General features: G+C 37.4%; 1 pseudogene; it reads right to left on the bottom strand.

Annotated features, from left to right (window-relative positions):
• LOC113099010 (zinc finger protein basonuclin-2-like) overlaps positions 1-21,665 on the bottom strand; it is a 233,811-nt pseudogene extending 212,146 nt beyond the window's left edge.
• Positions 21,666-22,491: the final 826 nt, after the last annotated feature.

Below are 22,491 nucleotides of genomic sequence, written 5' to 3'. Positions count from 1 at the left end.
CCGCAGCGTTGCAGATGTCCAAGAGGGACACACCTGCTAGAAAGGCCTTAGAGGCAGCCATACTCCGCATAGAGTGAGCCTTGGCTCCCAAAGAAAGGGGAAGACCAGAGGACTCATAGGAGACGTTGATAGCCTCAACTATCCAATGACTAAGGGTCTGCTTAGAGGCAGGGGAACCCTTGGAACAGTCCTAGGAGGACTGTTGCAAACAAGCAATTGGTCAGGTTTTCTCCACAGCAGCTCTGTGGACGTATGCGTCCAGTCCTCGAACTGGACACATACAATTTAGCTTCTCCTGGTCTGACTCCCGAAAGGGAGGAGGGCAGAAGGCCTGCAGTACTATGGGTTGTGGCGTAACCGAGGGAACTTTAGGAACTTTATGGCTTTGGCCATACCAAGGGCAAAGTCTAAGTAGGTAGGGGCCACCGAGGGGGCCTGCCAGTAATATTCATGAATCGGCTCAAATGGAGCTTTACAAAGAGCCTCTAACACCACAACCAAGTCCCAGGTCCAAAAAAAAAGAGGTCCAAAAACTCTCCATATCTACTTCACCACCTTGGGGTGAAGCCCCCGGGTCTCGGCCCCTGTCTCGACAGTATGTCTGCTCCCACAGTCAAACTCCCAGGAATATACACTGCTCCGAACGAGAGCATGCGTCTGTTGCTAGCGTTACACGGCGACCAAGAGCTCCCAACACCGGGCCCTGATTCAAGAACCAAAGTTTCTTCCATATGTCTAAGGCACGAAGGCATCGCCGCGTGACCTGAATAGGGAAAACCCCTTGGTCTTGAGCCAACACTGTAGGGGCCTCATGTGCAGGAGGCCAAAAGATATTGAGCTAGAATCAACCAATCGTCAATATAATTTAGAATGCGTATGCCCTGCATACGGAGGGATACCAGAGCCGCATCTAACCATTTCGTGAACGTGCGGGGTGAGAGTGCAAGGCCGAAGGGAAGTACTCGATATTGGTAGGCTTTGCTCCCAAAAGCGAACTTCAGAGACTTCCTGTGTTGTGGAAGGATGGATATTTGGAAGTATGCGACTTTGAGATCTATTGCGACAAACCAGTCCTCGGATCTGATTTGAGCTACATCCTGTTTGACAGTGAGCATTTTGAACTTCAGTGACATAACTGAGAGGTTTAGATGACGTAAGTCTAAGATCGGACGCAACCCCCCATCCTTCTTTGGAACTATGAAATACCGGCTGTAAAACCCGGATTCCCTGTCTAGAGGAGGGACCACCTCGATGGCCTTCCTTAATAGGGTATTCACTTCTTGTTCCATAACCAGAGCCTGCTGGGGGCCGATTACTGTCCGTGTAACCCCATTGAATGCCGGCGGTGGATGGCCGAACTGAATGCGAAAGCCTCTTTCTACCGTGTGCAGGACCCATTGAGATACATTGGCAGTAGTTCTCACGCTGCTAACTGATGTAGTAAGGGAATCAGTCTCTCGAGACTGACCTCTGGTGTAAGAGGCCCCCGAAGGGGCGGCGAGCGTCTCAGCTCCGCTACACTCACGGGTGGAAATAACTGAGAGCAGTGCTCGCTGAAAGCGGCTGCGCCCTCAAACTCTGGCAGGGTTGGCAGACCCACCTCCCGAGGGCACTGAGGTGAGACGGGCACTGTATAATGAGGTGGACACCGCCTTACGCCAGTAGGGGCCGCCCTCTGTAGTCGTGACTGAAATGCGTCATGACCTCTTGGCCGTGGACCTCCCAGCCTGACATCGGATTCAGATTAGGCTGAGAAGTCGCTGGCCCAGAGCGTTGCTCTGTCTGTACATGGAGGGGGCTGCTCCCGCCCAGCAGTCCCTCCATTTCATCTAACTTCACATGTTCAATAACTGTCATTATATTCCTCAGAATTTAATGCAATCAAACAATCAGACAAGTAAACACGGTCTGGATTGTGATACAATTCACATTGAAGTGATATATTGAACTTCTTGAAGTTAGATAACAGTCATTAGATTCCTCAGAATCTAATGAAATCAGCAATCAGACAAGTAAACACGGTCTGGATTGAGATAAAGTACACATTAAAGTGCTGACTTCTCAAAGTCATTATATTCCTCAGAATTTTAAACAATCAAACAATCAGACAAGTAAACACGGTCTGGATTGTGATACAATACACATTGAAGTGATATATTAACTTCTCAGTTATTAAATTTCTTAGAATTTAATGAAATCAAAACAATCAGACAAGTAAACACGGTCTAGACTGTGACAAAGTACACACTGAAGTGATAGAACTAACTCCTCCTTATTAAATGGAGTTTAAACAACCAGACAAGTGGTCGGGTATGGGAAATTCACATCAAAACTGAAAATGATGTAATACACGCGTTGCCTCGACAGCGCGCGAATAATTAGTCACACAAACAATATTAATCCCCTCGGAGATTAAATAGCTGCTCGTATAATGTAAGCATTACACTGTTTATTGTATATGATAATGCAACTTTATGTTTGTGCAACTAAAAGCTCGCCGACACCCTCCGTATCAATCTCCTCGGAGAAAGAAAGGCGGAGCGTCAAGCCCAATGCTCGGGGGGAAGAACCGAAGCTCTGGCTTCCGAACCTAGGAATCGGGCAGATCTGATGGGTAAGGTAGGAGATAAGGATGTGCCCGTCTCCATTCCCTCCAACAGGCCTCGGCGAAAGCGGGACTGGTATCGCGAGGAACGCTGGCGAAGGCTCCCTCCTCGAAGAGAGCCCTCCGGGATCGAAGCGTACACAACGGCCGGGCAGTCGGCTCCCTCGAGAGCCGACTCAGCGTGCTTCGAACCCAGGCAAACCACACATAGACTGTTTGTATCCCCACCCGTGATGTACGTGGGCAGGGAGGAACAAACAATCCATAGCGCGATCTGGAATCGCCCTTCACATGTCGTGTCTTTGCTTTGCTCTTAGGCATTATGTTGTTTATTGGGACAGACAACAATAAATAAGACTCACAAGACAGACTTTAGACATGCACACACAGAGCACTTGCTGAAAGACGCAAAGCTGAAGTCAGCTGTGTGGCAGGTGCCTTTATAGCTTCCTGGTCGCTACGTCACCCCGCCCGTGACGCCACGCTCTTCCATTGGACTGATTCCACAAGATATTCAGAGTTGTTCTTGCCAAAGGCGTTCCCCAAAAGCGCTTGATGCAACTTGAGTTTCCGAAGAGGAACTGTCAGTTATTTCTTAAGTGAAAGTAAACAGTTGAGGAAAAAAATGGGATGTGTATTATATTGGATGCGTTCATCGTCTCTTAAAGTGGCCGCGCCTAATTTAGCGACTGGCTGCTGTAATGTTAATCCAAAAAAATGAAAGAAAATCACTCACTGCTCTTGACTACTTTGTAGTTTTAACAGTCAAACCAAAAATTATTTAGAAACCAGATATATTTTTTGATATATATAGCAAAAGTGTAATAATGTGAGAAATGTTGGTGTTTAAATAAATGTAGGTTTAATTGTATATTTCATTTTTACATTGAAGACTATCCAGTGCTTTTTTACATTTAATTATTTAGTTTCTGTACCTTGACACCTACAAACTTGAAAAAACCTTAAACATTGTGTAAATAGCACAAATAAATAAAAATAAACGAACATACAAATTAGACAATTTCAAACAGGGCCCACTGGTTCAACCTTCACCGGGTCCCCGCTTGTGCAATGTGGAATTAGCTTTTTCAAGCAGTTTGTGATGCATTTTGGAAACAGGAGATGTACATTTCTAATGCACAATCTAGCTTGATAACCCCCTTCTCAAAGACTTACTGTTTTTCAATTTTATTTGGGTAACAGACATATTCTGAATGCTGTCGGCAGAATTTTAATGAGCCATTTTAATCTAAAATCAAAATCAAAATCACAGTGAGATTAATCTAGATTAATTTCAAAATCACAGTGAGATTAATCTAGAATAAAAAAATTTATCTATGCCCACCTATGCTATATATATATATATATATATATATATATATATATATATATATATACATATATATATACATATATATATATATATATATATATATATATATATATATATATATATATATATATATATATATATATACATATATATATATATATATACATATATATATATATATGTATATATATATACATATATATATATATATATATATATATATATATATATATATATATATATATATATATATATATACATACATATATATTAGTAAATATTACTTGATAAGTAATGGTTAAAGGAATAGAAATCTTAGTCATTTTAATTGTTTAAAGAGTAGTCTCATTTAGCATTTCTGTATTTCTCGAAACAAGTTGGTAGCAGAAATCACACAAAACAAACATTTTGTTAGCTAATAAAGTTATTTTGTATTAAGTAAATGAGTAAGCTTCATTAAATTGGGCATTTGAAAACAATGCTATTGATATGGCAGCTGAATATAGGCTAATAAAAATGCCACAATTTCAATATTCATACTGTGAGGATTAATTTGTAAGTCTCTAAAGTTGTTTATAATGTAAATAGCTAATTTACATTTTAGGTGTTGTCAATATGTTATTATAGTACATAAAAATGCTGTACATGAAAATGCTGTTAATACGTAAATATAGTTTTAGTGCCTGTAAACCACATTTTATGCAAAATATGTATGAATTCCCATGATATCACGTTGCCATCACATAATGTACTTTTTCATGACTATGACAGGGATTGTGAACAAAGTGTTTTATTGAGTTTATAGGAAATCAAGTGCTTAGCTCATATTATAGCTCTGCCATATTTATGGCTTCAGTAAAAAAAAAAAATGTATGGTGATATGCAGTCTTTAGAGTCTATTTCCTCTGCTGTCCACCCATACTCATAGGAGCAAACAAGAGTGGAAAAGTCTAAGACCTTTCTCCTCTTTGTACAGACATCAATAAAACCTCCATCACTCGTTTTAATTAAAGTTTACATGTACATAAAAATCTCTTAAAGCACCAATACCTCCCATTTTGAACTCCCTAATCTGGGCCTCATTTTCTCTTTGTCCTCACCCTCTGCCCCCCTTGTTCCTCTCAGGTTAGGCTACACAGCAGGAATGAGGGACTGCAAGCGGTAACACGAGGTACTATTGGGAGCAATGGCCCTCCTTTCAGTGGTGTGCAGATAACAGGTCCGTACCCCCACCACACATCTCACTTTCAAAATGCTCCAGCCTTTCTTTGGAACTTGCCAAAAGCAAACACCTACTCACTGCCTCAAACACACTTGAGCACTCTCATGCATAGTAAACACACACACACACACACATAGACTCTCATAGAGTGAGGGACAGAGATCCTCTGTTTCACTGTTTCTGTCCTCCTCTCAGCATGTGTCTTGTCAAAGGGTATGTCGCAGGGTATGTATTTTTCTTAAAAGTCACAGCATGTGTCTTGTCAAAATTTTCTTCAGCCTAGTATTGTCGCAGGGAATGTATTTTTCTTAAAAAGTCACAGTTTAAAAAAATTGAAATCCCTCTTAGTGATTGCCACAGTCTATTAGTATCACCTTCTACTATTTGTTCAACAACCATTTGTTCAACCAAGTGTTTATGTCTCTCTCATTTGAAGCGCTGAGTCAAAGGCTTCCTCTGCCACTCTCCTGAGGCCAAGACAAGGATCTTTGACACTCTTGTGGGAATAAAACATTCATGTGACTTAGAATCTGAACACAATGCAATTTCTCTGTTTTAACCTGAAAGGAATGCACTAGTCACAACAGACTACATCATACAGCCATTAGGCCCTACCAAGGCCTACTGCTTTTCTGGCTCTGCTTGGCTGCCTTTGATGGGAAAAGCACAGACAAAAAAATGCAGTGAAACACAGAAAGGGACACAAAGCCCCATACATGCTGAGTTTGTAAAGGGGCCATTTCTGACTTCCTCCGGTGACTGTCTCTACCTACTGTCACACACATTTACACCCACATACACAGCACATAGAGAGATGCTCTCATATACGCTCACATATACTGAATGAGGAATTCTTTGGCTGACCTCAACATCCTGTGATCCTGTGATGCATGGATTTTTTTCAGCAGTCACCATCCCCATCTATTTAGCACATACACTGCCAAACACACTCAAACACAAACGTTCATGTAAAAACACATTTTTCCCCATTGTACTGGCTGTGGTGCCTCTAAAATGTACTTTTTTAAATCATAAACACTACAACAACAAAAAATCACAAATAGTTCAAAAGAAGAAAAGTGTATTACTATTATTATTATTATTATTATTATTATTATTATTATTATTATTATCATCATCATCATTATTATTATTATTATTTTAGGAAGTTACAAATTTTTCTGCCTGTTTCTGTAGCGTACTTCTTCCCTGAATGGAATTTCTCTATTAGTGCTATCAAGCTCTAGATTGGTGCTTCATTGATTGTTTTATGGGAGCTGTGGACAGAGCAAGCAGGCATCAACCTTTCAGCGTCTAATCACACAATACACTCTGGAAATGCTGGTTAGGGGGAGGGGGTGTCACTCTCCCCATTGAAGAAAAAAAAATGAAAAAAGAAAAAGCAAGAGAGGAAACTAAAGTAAAGAAGCAAGGAAGCAGACAGTACACCTACTGTATGTCAGTTAGCACTGGTTACTGTCTATGCATGTACTGTATATACTGTATGTGTATGTGTGCAGAGGTCACAAACTCCAACAAACACATTCACTACATCTACAGTAAACAGTGGGTCAGTAGAACATCTGCATCTCTTGGAAAAAGTGTAAATATGGTTCAGAGCGGTGAAGCCTTTGAGAGAATCAGAAATACATTAATATGTCAAATTACACTTTAAAGCATGTTCTGTGCACTGTAATATATATATATATATATATATATATATATATATATATATATATATATATATATATATATATATAATGATAATAATAAAGTGTTAACTAGCAAATGTGACCTAGCAAATGTGATATCTGCTTGATTTAACCCACTTTTAGATTAATTTAGCTATATTAAATAACAATTTTGCCTTGAATAAAACCAGTTAACTTTTTTTAACTGGTTTTACATGAAGATTTTATTTATTTTATTTTTTTTAAGTGCAGCCTGCTCCACTAAAATACTTTGCAAATTACTCTAAAGTCTGAATTTAACACCTTTTAGGAAAATGGTTATGCTGAAGTCATATTCAAGCCATGCTTGGCACTGTTTCTGGAAGCACTGACAGGAAGTAAACCATACCCCCCCACCCCAAATTTTCTATGCCGTGCCAGTAACTCATCAGCAAATATCTTTGTTGTGGCCTATGTGCACACTAATAATATTTGAATGCAGTTGTGAACTGAGCTGAACTGAGCTCATGGTAAATCTATTGCCACTGTGTGTGGCCTGACGCAGTCTGGATATGACTCAGCCACTCTCTCCAAGGGAACCTTTGGGAACTGCTTATGGAACACTTTGGCTGACTATTAAAAATGTGGACTCTGAGTGCAGCCAAAATCATATTCTGACTGATTACAGCTCCCAGTCAATGTCAGACTCAGCTGGGAGACACAGATTTCACTAGATCCTGGCATAACAGATATGGGCTGTGGTTACGCTGAGTTAGACTTAATTATTCACATAGTTTTACCCCACTACTGTGGGGGGGTTAAAAGGGAGAACTCAATCTAAATTTGATGGACTCAACATGGTGATGTACTACAACACAGAAGAGATTTTTTTTTCCTCCCCAAGAGATTGCATAAGTGTTTATGTGGGATTGTGGGTCGTCAAGACAGGGAGAAGCTAGGTTTGCTATGGGTCACAAATGATGTGTGCAATATGTGTGTTTGTAAGACAGAACTAACAAGAGTTAAAAAAGAGAGCATGTGTGGCCCAACAGAGAAGAGCGAGAGAGAGAGAGAGAGAGAGAGAGAGAGAGAGAGAGAGAGAGAGAGAGAGAAAGAGAGGGAGAGCAAAAGAGGGGCTAAGGGGAAATGGGAAAGAGTTGTTAAGGAGAAAATGAGCCCACAGCAGCAAAACAGTGAGCGGGCAGTGGCAGCTGGCGTACTGTGCTAATTCAGCACTTTAACAAATCAATGCCACTTGACAAGTACTTTCCCAACACATCACATTCAGAAAGCCTCTCTGTGTGCATGTCTGGATGTACACACACAAATCTTTCTTCCATATAAGAGTTACAGTGGTTTAGTGGGTGATAATTCTGTCATAATTTACTCATCCTCATGTCTTTCCAAACCTGTGTGCTGAAATTTTCTGTGAAATACACAAGGAGAAATTTATATATATATATATATATATATAGTTTTTGACCCAGGAACAGACAGTTAGTCTTAATTTACAGTACTTATTGGTATGATTGTGTTTGCAAACAATATTGCCAAAGCATTAAAAAGTAATGACAATTAAAATAATTACAGTGCAGAAATTAGAAATTACAATATTAAAATAGTAATTAGAAATTATATTATAATTAATTATAAAATAGTTATTTAAATAACATATATAATTAATCAAATTAGGAAAGACATAAAATAAGCATGTTTATGAACCAAAAATATTGTAACATATGTACGTGGATATTCATTGGTTATATATTGATCAAAGAACTTGGTTTCTGAGGTTGTGTACTGCAGGTGAAAAATGAATTTGGCTGAAAAGATTGGTAATTGACTTAACACCAGCATTTTAATCAATTTCTGAACTGGAAAAGAAAAACTGTGGCAAGAGGTTTGAGAGAACCTAATTTCTTTACAATTAGTACAGTGAATATAAAATTTAAATGTTTTCCTCCTGCTGCAGTGCTCAAATATTTAAAATGAACATTTTAATTCTGTGTATTCAAACTAATGTTATGGTTAACTTGGTTGCCAGAGCATTTGGCATCAGCGAAAATTTAAATCAGGTGATCCACGTCAGTGCAACATTTTTTTTATTTTTTTTTTAATCTGAACATGCATGATTATTATTTTCAGCAAATATTGATTTAAATATTCTGGCCTGTTCTTCATATTAACATTTTGTATGGCTTATTAAATACAATGCATGAGCCGTAAGGCCACAAATTCTAATATTTTTCTTGTGTTCCTTTCTGGAACTTGACAGCCGTGATCACTATAGACTAATGACAATAGATTGCCTGCACCTGTGCGATTAACTGGAGTGCAATTACTGTGAAGACAGGACCAGACTAGAGGAATTATAGTGCCTATGGTGAAGTGCCTAAGGAGAAGTGAGCTCACTAGTGGACACCCAGGAAAACAGAGACTGACAGCGTGACAGTTTGGTGCTGGTACATCAGTGTCATTCATCTATCATTTCCTCTGATTTTAGGGATTACTCATAGTTAAGGTTAGGTTTAGGTGTAGGGATATGGTCAAGAATTCATTTTTGGAGTAAAATGTTGTTCCAGGGTCAACAAAATATGTTGACCTAAGAACACATCTAACTCAGCAAAATCAGGACGTGCGTTACATTTCTAAAGAGTGCTTGCGGTGTTCAGCCAATCACAATGCACTTGATCAACAGGTCAATCAGATCAGGCTTTGTAGAAAACTACAGGTTTGAGAGAGAGTGGGCATAGAGGACATACAATAATGTACAGTATTTGAAAAAATAATGTGTTTTTTGAACATTAAAGCATGTCAACATATTCTGTTACACCAAATACACAAAATAATGATCTTTAAAATAGCATAACATACAAGGGGTTTTAAAAATGCATCCATTCACCATCTCTTCAATTTCACTGGCCAATAAGAGTAAGTTGAGGTAATGGAACAATAGCTTTAATAAGAGATGCATTCTCACATGTGTCTCCTCGAGTTTTAATTGTCAAAGGATTTAAATTTGAATATAAATTTTGTTGCTCTATTCTCTTACTAAATACAGACAATGGCGTAGTTTCCATTTGTTTTATTCTGCTAAACTAATTTCAATTAAGTATCATTAGCTATGCATAATAGATTATGTATGTACAGTATGTTTGTATGCATATATGTGTACCTACACATTTTTGGATAAATCAAATTAAATAAAACATAAATGAAAACACACTCTTTCTGTCACATAATTCCTTTACTTCTCAAGTCATTTATCTAGACAATGGAACAAATCAGCAAAGTTGTATCCCAGACAGATAGAAAGAGAGTCCATCTTCAACCCTTCCTTTTGCCCATGAGGTGATTACACTCGTCTTTTCTCCAAAGTAAACCCATTCTTATTGCTGCAGTACAGTTAATCCTGCCTCTCTGTCCTTCAGGGCTGTCAGAGAGGTGGGGAGGGGATACACTGGAAGGATAAAATATTTGCCACATGTCTATGACACATAAAACCAGAGGTCCTTCAGGCAATCAACTTTTACCTCAGATGTATTTGCTCATCTGAAGACCCCTGCCATCTGGACTGCTGGGGGGGGGGTCACAGGAGAGACAACCTAAATTAACACTTGACATTCAATACGGTCAGTGCCTTAATTGGCCAGAGCCTTTCTTAGAAAGCAATTTTCTATTCCCCAAACTATCTCAGGAGTGTCGTGCATGAAATGAGGTTGAGGGGGAGTGTATTTGAGTCTGTGTGCATGTGCATTCATGGCACTAAAGAAACAGCGTGTTCAGTGGTCTGATGGTCCCTTCTTCACTCTAATGAGTGGAGATCAAATAATGGTATGCGATATGAGTTGAACTGAGACAGGAGCTCCCAACCCCTCTGACAAACACAAACACCCCCCCCCCCCCACACACACACACACAGTTTCCCCTCCTTGCTTTTTTATTCTTTGAGTTATGACAAGTGTCTGGTGACCACAAAATGCCAGAAGCAACCTCTGGGCACTTTATTTTATGTACTCACTCTTCTCTGAACAACACACACACCCGCACGGACAAAGACAGACATGCATAGCATCTTTTCAGCCCTCACTTCACAGAGGATACCGTTACCGGTGATGCTATTAACGCTTTCAACCTGAAAGGAATTACACTTCCTTTAGATGTTCAGACAGCATTTTAAACGCATCCTCTATCTGTAATCCCCTCTATGCCATGGGTATTACCAATTGACTTTAAGACCAGATAATGTACTTCTCCCACACATATGCTCCTGGAAATAGAGTTTCACTTCACATGATTATAATCCCTACTCCTTGAATCATGTAATTGTTGTTGAATGGGTGCAAATCAATAATGCTGAAATAACAGAAGGCTTGCCTACTGTTACCTGGCCATGTACATCTCACGCAATGTGAGACAGATTTATCTGCACGGGTCGATGCAATGCGAAGCGCAGCCCACTCCCTGAAGCAAATAGGGATTCGCATTTTAGACTGTCTCAAATACTTAAATATTCTTTTGGATATCACTGGTAACTCTTAAAATTAAAAAAAAAAAAAAAAAACATATGTTACAACAAAACATTCTGTTAATGTACTCAATCGTGGCATGTTCTAAATAAAAAATAAATATAAAATGTTGAGGTGTCAATAAAGTGAATGTTAAAAATGTACAAACAGCCCCAATGCTCTTTTGCGCTAGAAACGGGACAATTATCAGAGTGTCTCCACTCTGCTAAAGTCAGCAGCTCCTTATAAGGACAGGGAACTCTGACCTCCTTGGTTGCCTAGATACACTGGCCACTTAATTTGGAGTCTATCACAGGAGCAAATGAGTATGTTTAAGCTTTAATTGACACCATTGATTGGAGACAAGGAAGAGTATTACCGCTCAATATATGACAATAAACCCACCCTAAATCTTGCAGTCCATCTGTGAACCGTGTTGGGACCTTTTTGTGCATTATATCGAATTTTATAATTTAACATGCACACTTTTACATGCAAAATTGTCTATTTATTTTCTTTATTATTCTTTTTTTATATATAAAAAAAATATTTTATTTTATTTTTGCTGCCAGTGAATACATTTTTAAATAAAAATGTAAAAATAAAAATAATAAACTATTATGGCAGACATGAGTTAAGTACATGGAAAAATGTATCCATTCAAATAGTTTCTAAACTGAAAAAAAATGGTGACATTTAAATTCTTTTCAGTCAAAATATAACATTTTAAAAAATTAAAAATATAATTCAATCACTGAACCAATCTGTATGGATTAATTTATTTAAAAAAAAAAACAAAAAAAAAACAAATAGCCTTTAGAAATAGCAGGTAAAAATACCCCTTTAACTGCAGGTTACCATGTTTTACAGTGCAACACACACACACACACACTTTCCTGCAAGAGGGGAGAGTGATTTTCTTGTCTGTGTGTTCCTAATGGTAGAAATTGCCCTCTTAGCTGTTTAAGATAGCAGCCTCTGAAAACACAAATAAATAAATAAATTCATAAGCTGAGAGAGAGAGATGTCATGCTTTCATTTCATGACCCATGTTCCCATTAAATTATCATCAAGATGCATGGTCTTCCCAAATATTGTATTCTTACTTATTGTTCATTGTCCTCAAATAAACAAGTAGTTTCATTTAGTTGTGTAACATTCATTGTTTATGTATGGTATGTGTCTTTGGAAGTTGCAGAATTACTGAATAACTGCAGTGCATACTATTTTTAATTATTTAGATTTTTAGTTAGAAGCTTAAAAGAAGGTAAAATGTGTTGTTGTTCATAATATACATGTAATTGGTAAAACCTCGATACTGGATGTCCCATAACCTTTTAAATCTTACACATAACAGATAAATTATGTTTCTTAAAATTTGCCTGAACAATATCTGAGGATATTCTAGTTGCAGAAAAAAAGAAAGAAAAGAAAAAATTTGAACCATATGGTTTTACCTGGATATCTGCATAAATTTGCCAAAATGTCTTTGAACACACTGTGTTAACAATTTATTTTCTGCAGACAGGAAATGAACATTTCTGACATGATCAATCACCGGGGGTTGCAGACATTTGATTAGCTTTACATTACCAGATTCTCACACCTGTTAAATATGTTAAAAGTGATAGTAAAATCAGCATCTCAGGTGGTGTAAAGTTGAAATTTGAGAATTACTGCAGTAGGCTCTGGGGTCTGAATGTCTGATCTGAATGCACTTACGGAAGGGCAGGTGTTTTCTGGATTGGATGTGGCATAACTTCATACCAGTTGAGGGTCTCAGAGGACTTGATAACTGACTCCAGTGACTCTAATTAATGCTTGTTAAAACAACATTAAATCATAATGAAACGGCACTAAAGCTCTCAGGCACAAACAGCAATGGCGGCAGTAGTATGTTAAGTGGGAAACCTGAAAATCGTCTCTGTTTATCAGATGCTTTTATATTCAATACTGATAAATACAGGATGTGAAGATCAAGATTGAGTTAAACCTCTGTATCTGGTTAATCTCATTTATATAATTTCCTCTTTTTTCAGTGTAGTCAGTATATATACATATATATATATATATATATATATATATATATATATATATATATATATATATATATATATATATATATATATATATATAAACGCTGCCGTACAGTCCACAAAAGAAAACAAAAACAGTATATAAATGAATAAATGAAAAAAAGAAAAAGAAAAAAAATCTTTCACTGTCATCATATAATTCCAACACATTCTTTCTTTGATTTAAAACGTCTTGCCTCTGTGTTCACAACACAGCCATCTTTCTACTCCTAACTAGGTTATGATACCTCTGCTCACTCTTAAATAATTTAGGAACTGAGACCTTAACATTTATGAACATTTATTCTTAAGTGTAGCAAGAAAATTCAAATTTCATCATTCTTGCCAAACTTAAGACTAAAATGTTACTTTAAGCAGCACTGTAACCACAGGTATTTGTAAGTTATGTTGAATACATTTAAATATACATTAAATATATTTTTAAAATGCATTTAAATATATTCACAACTAGAAGTTCTGTGTATTTATTTTTTGTAGAGGCTCTCTCTTTCTCTCTCTCTCTCTCTCTCTCTCTATCTCTCTCTCTCTCTCTCTCTCTCTCTCACACACACACATAAACACACACACACACACACACAAACTCTCTCTCTCTCTATCTCTCTCTCTCTCTCTCTCTCTCTCTCTCTCTTTCTCTCTAAGTTCTCTAAGGTGTGGAGGGCAGCTTCTGGATTCTGATTGTGTCAGGAACTTAACAAGAAGCAGAATGATGGTAATGTCCCCTCATTACCGTTACACCAGGGGTGGTGACATCCTGACTCTAAGACTATTGAAACAGTAGTTTCTCTTTTAACCAGGACACCCTTTCTGTTAAAAAAAAATAAATAATAATAATTAAATTAAATAAAAAAATAAATAAAAAAATAAATAAAAACATTTAAGCTTTGCCTAGCTTGACAAGGACCAAAAATACAGTGGAAAAAATGCTAGCGCATAAATTAACTTAATTTGTTTATTATAATACATTGAATCAACCTAAATACATTAATATATACCAGCAAAACATGTTTTAATGGATAAAATCAGGTAGAAACAGCTCTTTAAGGTAACAATTACATGTTTGCACTACAGAGTAATAGTGCATTAAAAACCAGCTGAAACTACATTGTAAATTAAGAAAATATAGACATCCGTTTCATTGCAATCCATCCTTTGAGTGGCTAAATAAATGGTTTTACATTCATTACATCACAAATATGAATTTGGCTTTAATGGAGGGAATCAGTGCAAAATCTTGTCATTATTTAAAAAAAAAAAAACTATTTTTTTCAAAATTTTTCAATAGCTTCAAATGGCTTCTATTTGTGTTTAACAATGTAATCTGCATTTACTCATGGGAAAACACAGCTACACTGTACCAACACATATTTCAACATTTATCATCCTGTTAAGAGCAGAGTAGATGGTCTGACATGTCTATATATGGCAAGATTGTGTCCATGTGTCGCCACAGAGAGCCCAACGTCATCTCTTCTCTTCTATGCTACGATGGAGACAGTATTGCTCCATTTTCTGACACTCCATAAATATATTCCAGAACGAACATGTGAGTGGCCGTGTCATCCCCAAGGAAAGACAGAGAGCAGAGAAGAGGCACTGAACGAGCATGTAAGTGATGTGCCCAGTGTCAGCTATTGATCATACCCCCCAAGGAACACACAGATCTCAAACACCTACTCATATCTAGTCACCACTCCAGAGAATAAAGGAAAGATAGCAACCAAATCTTTAGTGAAGCTGAATGAAAATCTTAACTGGATCGAATTGTGTGCTTTTCAGTGTGGGACTGGGGGTTGAGGGAGGGGGCAGGTCGTCCCCATTGTGAAGTGCTGATGATTCTGCCTGCAAACTGGCTGCAAGCCAGTATCACAGAAGAGTGAATATCTCTACGGTATATCTCTAAGATATAGAAAACAAACAAAAGAAAGTGTGAAAAATATTCAAAACACAATAACAAAGTATAGTGATATTCCTCAAGAGCATTTTAGCTTAATATTCTAACATTGCTTTGTAAACAGTGAATTTGAGGGAATTGAATCATGAATATTAGAACTAATTTAACACAGAAGCAGTTATAAACAACATGTTTATTAAAAGCCATAACTGTAGCATATTGAATAATACACTAATTATGTATTCACTTAAACGGAATGAGAAATACTGAATAGGTTTTTTTGTTTGTTTGTTTGTTTTTCAGGTCAGAAACAATAATAACTCCAACAAACCACCTCATCAGTAGAGATATAGGAAGAGGTGTAGGCAGCAAGGTATGTATGGACATAATAAACATACGTTCACAGACACTCAAACATATCTTGCCCTTTTCTCTCTCATCTTCTCATCACCTCTACATGCACCTTTTTGTAACTCTTGACTTCCACAATAAAATGCCAGCAAGCACTCTCGCTTTAACACAAAAACAAAAAATACGTTTACAACTATTTCTCTGATCCTCTCCCGGCCCTCTCTGCTTCCTCCACATTCCAGTTTCTCCTTGAAAACATTAAGAGGCTGTCTGTCAGGGAAAGTGATAGGAATTAGGAAAGAAAGCATCCCTTAACCAGGTGAGATTACTCCCCTCAACTAAGTCCATTACTTAGCATGGTCAGTAGTTAACGGCAGGAGCCAGATCCGTTCAGCACAAAGACCTCTGAACCAGCAGCCTCTCTTCTGTACAATGGCACAATAGTTTGCAGAGCTGTCCACAAACTAACATTTTATTTTTATTTTAGTTACTGTTAATAAAACACTATTTTTTTATTTATTTAACAACAGGTTTGCTCATTTTAGCTGCAGATCTAATTTGCTTCAGTTTTGACAATGACCCTGTGACAGGCACCTTCCTGCCACCAAAGGTTGAGACAGTCACACTTCCACTAGCTGCACTGATGGTATTGGCACTGCCCTGGGCTCTGCTCTATCTGCCAAGAAAAGGTGGTGGGTGTCTCCCTAACCACATATCCTCTTTCACTCTTCTCTCCTCTCCTCCACCCCACCCTTCTCTTTCTCTCAGCCAAGGCCATCCAAGAGTCGTTTCATATCGCACCCACACACACATGCAGCACAGAGGGGGGGGGGGGGGGGGGGGGGGAGGTTGGGGACACACTTCACTATAATCGCATGTAGGCTCCACAAACTCCCATACACATACTCAAACATTCACCGCGACAGGACCAATATATAAGAAAAATATATGCACCACTAACGTACAACGTACATGAATAGAAGACCGCAGAATTTAAGTCCATAAACAAAATCCTTAAAATTTAATAAATGTCGTTTTCTTTGGCAAAAGTCTGAAAGGAACCATATTCGTTTCATTCGGGAATATGTACATCGGGAAAATAAGATATATACAGTATATATAAAAGGAGCACCATAACCATAAACCATAACTATATATATATATATATATATATATATATATATATATATATATATATATATATATATATATATATATATATATATTATTATTATATATATATATATATATATATATATATATATATATATATATATATATATATATATATATATATATATATATATATATTATTATTATTATTATTGTTTAAGCCGCGTTTAGCTTTCAGATCTCAAAATATAAGGGAACATTGTACGTTTAATGAATTAAATTAAAGCAGCTGTATTCTCGAACAAATCGAGCATAATTTGGCAGCTCTTTTATTGCTTGTTTTAGTTTTAATATTAACAATTACTTTCAGTATAAATCTATGTCTAACAGCCATGTCGCATCCGCTACCCGAAGATTTTTATTTTTTGCAACTCTTATTTTTTGCACCCTCATTTCATAAGACAAGACCTTAAAATATCAAAATTCATAATTCAAGGGTAAAGAAACGAAACGAGGTGTTTTACGTTTTGATGTGGCGATTAAATTAATTTGCTGCTAAATAGGCTAAGACTGGCGTTTTCAGCAAACAGTCTTACAGAAAATATTAAATTTTCTGTTCCATTCGTTTTAAAATTATAATCATTATAAATAATAATAATAATAATAATAATAATAATAATAATAATAATAATAATAATAATGAATAGGCCTATAAATATAACAAAAACGTATTTGACATTGCCGTTGTATTAGCCTATTCAATCGAAAATGTCTCCAAAAATGTTTATACAAAATCTATACATCTACAATGTTAAACTATTTTAAATTTATATATATAAAAAATTGCCATTCATGGAATGGGCAACAGGGGGAAATAACAAGTTGTAAAAGCATAAGAGGATGCTTAGAGAAGGACTACTAGAGAGAGTGGTGGACTTCGACTGACCCAGCGTCTCAGAGGTTTTACGGGAGATCTGATCAGATTCAGCAACAGAAAAGCGTTTACAATGTGAACTGACCACAGCCTTGTTTCAGCACCGCGTCAAATTAATCATATCAAGTGAAGTACCTTTAAGTGCCCGTTCATACTGCAGCCGATTAGTCGAGATTGAGTAATTAGAACCCATTAATAACCAAACCCACATTAATAACTAGGCTGCTGCATAAAATACACCCCAGCACAGGCATCCAGAATATTTGCTAATGTGGTTTTGATATTAATATCGACCTTACACGTGTTTCAGTAGTGTCAGTGTCATTTGAGGAAATGCGCAGGTACTTTTATTTTTTATTCTATTATTGTTATTATTAGACGCACACATTTAGTTTCAAGTACACAGTTTTGCAGCCGCTCTTTTAAAAAATACATTACAATACAAAATACATAATGAATAAATAAATACGCATTAGCAAAAACACATATTTAGGGAAAACAGCTGCAAGTGATTCACTGATTTTTAAAGAAGGAACATAAAAAAATAAATAAAAAAACGGCAATTTTTTTTTCAATTGATTATGAACAAGAGTTTTTTTTTTATATATATTTCTCTAGAAGTCTTTGACCTACTCAAAAATGTTTGCATGAATATAATTTACTGTATGATATTTAGGCAGCACAACAGCATTTGAATAGCTGACACTATTTTTCTGACAAAATAATTGATAGCAGTCACACTACGCTGAAATCAATGTTCAATACATACGAGACTCTATTAATACAATTATTATATTCAATTACTTATTTAGTCATTTACATTCGAATTCAAAATAACAACATTTGACTTATGACACTCATATTTTATATCAAGGATAAACGGTATAAACACTTAATCACACCCTTTTAATAAATGTTCAAAGATGCGTCACAATATAAGAATGCAGAAGAAATTATTTAGATAATTGTACTTGTTTACTAAACGCTTAGGGTCTATAGAGAGAATCCGTTAACTTGTCATAAGTGTAAGAACCCTTTAAAGCTCATAGTGTTTTCGTGAAGGATTTAAACGCAGGACTATCCACCTGCGCCGGAGCTCCAATGCACTGCAGATCGCAGAGCGCGACTGATCAGTACCATTCAAATCTTTATTCTCGCTCAGATTCTGCGTTTCTAAGTCAACTACGACCGTGCAGAGTAATGCGTTTCAATAAAAAATAACACATAATTATTAAGTGAAATATAAACTTAACGAACATTTTGTTTTTTTATTATTTTTTTATTATTATTTTTCATGTCAATTAGAATAAAAATGTTTTTTCATATCCGTTTTTTTATGTTCTGTATTAAATCGATACGCATATTGGTGTCTCAGATAAAGAGAGTTGATCCAGTGCAAAAAATAAATAAATAAAATAAATAATTATATTTTATAATTATTTATTTATTTATTATTATTATTATTATTATTATTTTTTTTTTTTTTTATGTCAATTAGAATCAAAATGTTTTTTTCATATCCGTTTTTTAATGTTCTGTATTAAATCAATACTCATATTGGTGTCTCAGATAAGGAGAGCTGATCCAGTGCAAAAAAATAAAATAAAAAATAAAATAAATAATTAAAATGTTTGTGCGAAATCTGTAAAGAAATCTGGATGGACCCCCTCTGTTAGCCAAAGGGAGTCCAGGGGCCTGGGCCCGTATCAGGGTGTGCTGGGCACAGAGAAACCAGCCCTGATGATTAATGTTCTCCCATAAACATTATGTCCTGATAAAAGCATTCAACACAGGAACTTTACAATAACTACACACAATGTTAGAGAGCTGTAGATTTAACAAAGCTACATAATCTGTTGAATTTTTAGAGGATGGTGATGTTAAGGACTCCACCAACAAGCAGATGAAGTCAGTTAGACGTATACCACAGCCTGATCTAAGGGTAACCAAAACAAAATGAAAACCTCCCACACTGACCCAATGCATATTCACTAATGCAATTTATCAAAGCAAAGTGTTCTTCAACGCTCAAAAACTTTACAAAGAAGGATGAAATTTGTCACAACGGGCATCAGCCTCTTAACTACTGAAAGAAGTCAGGTAAAACGTAGCTTACACAAGTAGCAAATGTAACACTAACCATTTTTTTTTCACACATTCTTACATAAGCTAAACAAATAAAATTAAATAAAATTAAATAAAAAATGAAAATCATTCTTATGAACAAACATACAATTATTTTAAAACACACAAATAATAGCTACACAGAGAGACAGCATGCAACTAACCTGCTGGGACATTCTGAAGAGGAGGTTGCTGTCAGTGCTCTGCTGTGTCCATGTCCCCATGAAGCCCGGCTCGGCGCTGGCTGGTTTGGTGCTGAACTGCATGGATCTTTCTCCTTCTGCTCCTCCTACCCCTGCACCGCTGCTGCTGCTCCTACTGCTGGCTCTGGCCGTGGACTCGCGTGCCCTCTCTCGATCTTGTTCTCTCCGCACCACACCGCCTCTCACATCCAACTCTGTCTCCTCAGACTGCCGGCAGAGAAGAGGGGGAAGGGGGGTGGACAGGGGAGCCGGAGAGAAAAGTAAGTGAAGGTGGAGGTTCAAAGGGTGACTGCTATGTTCATTTTTTTATTTCTTCTGTCCTATTTTCTTTCTTTCTTTCTTTCTTTCTTTCTTTCTTTCTGTTTTCTCTCTCTCTTTGCTATCTTCTCTTGAGAGTGGGGGGAAAGTGGAGGGTCTTGCCTGCCAAGTAGCAGGATGAGTGTGTTGAGTTAATTCAGGAGCAGGGCTGCACAATGCATATTTCCTCTGGGGCATGTGGTGGTAGAGGGCAGGATGAGCGGAGTGGTGGAGGTAAGGAGGGAGGAAGACAGGGATGGGGGTGTGAATTAAAATTAAGTGTAGGAGGGAGAGAAAAAAAGGGGATGGCAGAAAATGAAGGAGGAGATGGTGAAGGAAAGGAGTAGCTTTTTGTCCTTAACACACCCCCACCCCCCACCCCCAAACACAAACTTTTTTCTCGCAAAATGTAAGTCAGGCTGTGTATGGGCTGTCCTCCAAACTTACATGCACAAAAATACATTCAAAACATAAATCAATCGTCAGACAAACATTGTCACCTGCCCTTGGAACCTATTGCACACCTCAACACACTAAATACTGCTTGTATTTTGCATGTAAACTACACATATGCTCCTCGCATGACTATGCTCCATACCTTCTGATCTGAACCAATTATCATTTCACCAGTTCAACAGTTCTTTAAAAAAGTTTGATTTAAAAAAGCAACAAAATTGACAATTTTTCTAAAATCACAAGACAAATCTTCCCTCCCTTCTCCCCAAAATTTGCCCTCTCTCACCAGCTTGTCCAGCGTGGTTTTCCTTCCAGCTGTGTGGACACCAGGTGTTGGACTGTGTCAGTTCCAAAGCAGCCCCTCCTCTCCCTCTCTTTCTCCTTCCCTCTTTTTCTCTGTGCTGCTTTCTTTCTTTGGGCGCCTTCTCGCCCTCAGAGAGCCTGTCTTCTGTCTTCAGACTAACACCAGCTAGCGCTGTGTCAGTGAGCATGTGCATGCAACCGTGAGTACATGTGTGTTGTTGTAAGGAAGAGCATGTGTGTGTCAGGCCGCAGCGCGTCTGAGTTAACTGCTCCTCTCTTCTTGCTGGCACTCAATGACACGTCTCTCTCTCTCCTCCACTGATCTGCTTTCCCACTGAGAGGGAGAGAGAGGGAGAGAGAGCAGGAGGGGAAAGGGTTGTCCCTGTCTTATTACCAGCTCTCCATGCCTGATGCTTCTCCACTCCAGACCTCAGTGGGATTGAGCCACTCTCTAATACATGCACTCTCTCTCTCTCACACACACACACACACACACATGCAGAACTGGCCCATCCACACAACTATTCCAAGCAAGTAATGCATTTGTCAATACAATTGAACAAGCTCCAACTTCTATAATAACCTCAATGCTAAACGAAAAGCGTTTCAATTGCGCTGTTTTATTTTTCTTTATTTTGTTCTTACTCTTGACAGGTAGTGAACATGCAAACAGTTTTTAAACATTTCCTTCAAAAAAAGTGATTATACAAAAATACTTAATGTCTTTCAGACCGTGTGGAATTAAATCTGAATGTGTCATGTGTACAGGTATTTTAAGGTGGGCACATAACCATTTGATTTTATTACGAACTCTGATTCCTTTGTCTGTTTTTTTTTTTCTCCTCTAGTATTAAACAGCTCTAGCTAATGGTTCTATGTAATCAGCCCCCCCCCCCCGCGTACACACACACACACACACACACACTGTCTTGTGGAGTAGTGCAGCAGAGCACATAATCATACATACTCTCTCCCACTCACAAACACACACGCGGGAAAACCTCGAGTGGATGCTTTCTGATTTTAATTAAGAAAAAAATTAGAAAGAGGATCCATTTTTGCCAAATTGGTCCCTGCAGCAGACAGTCTCATAAAGGTGGGGAAGAGAAAGACATCCCTAACATATGCACTTACAATAAGTGGCAGCATCTATCCCTCATTCTACATGCCAAAACATTTTATATGAGAAATGTGTTGTGTAATGAAGCTATTTTTTGTTATTATTGTGTTTTTCCACTCATACATTTTTCCTCCAGCACTTCATCTCATGTCAGCTGATAAAATTATAGTCTTTGACAATGTGAGTGTGTCTGAGAAAGATGTCACCGTGATTTCCTTTCTATGAGACAGAAAGAAATGGAATTAACTTTTTTCCTTTTCGTTAA

This window comes from Carassius auratus, unplaced genomic scaffold (genome assembly GCF_003368295.1).
Source record: "Carassius auratus strain Wakin unplaced genomic scaffold, ASM336829v1 scaf_tig00216830, whole genome shotgun sequence".
In the NCBI taxonomy this organism is placed as follows: Eukaryota; Metazoa; Chordata; class Actinopteri; order Cypriniformes; family Cyprinidae; genus Carassius; species Carassius auratus.
Note: the sequence above shows the minus strand (reverse complement) of the source record. Positions and strands in the feature narration are given on the sequence as shown.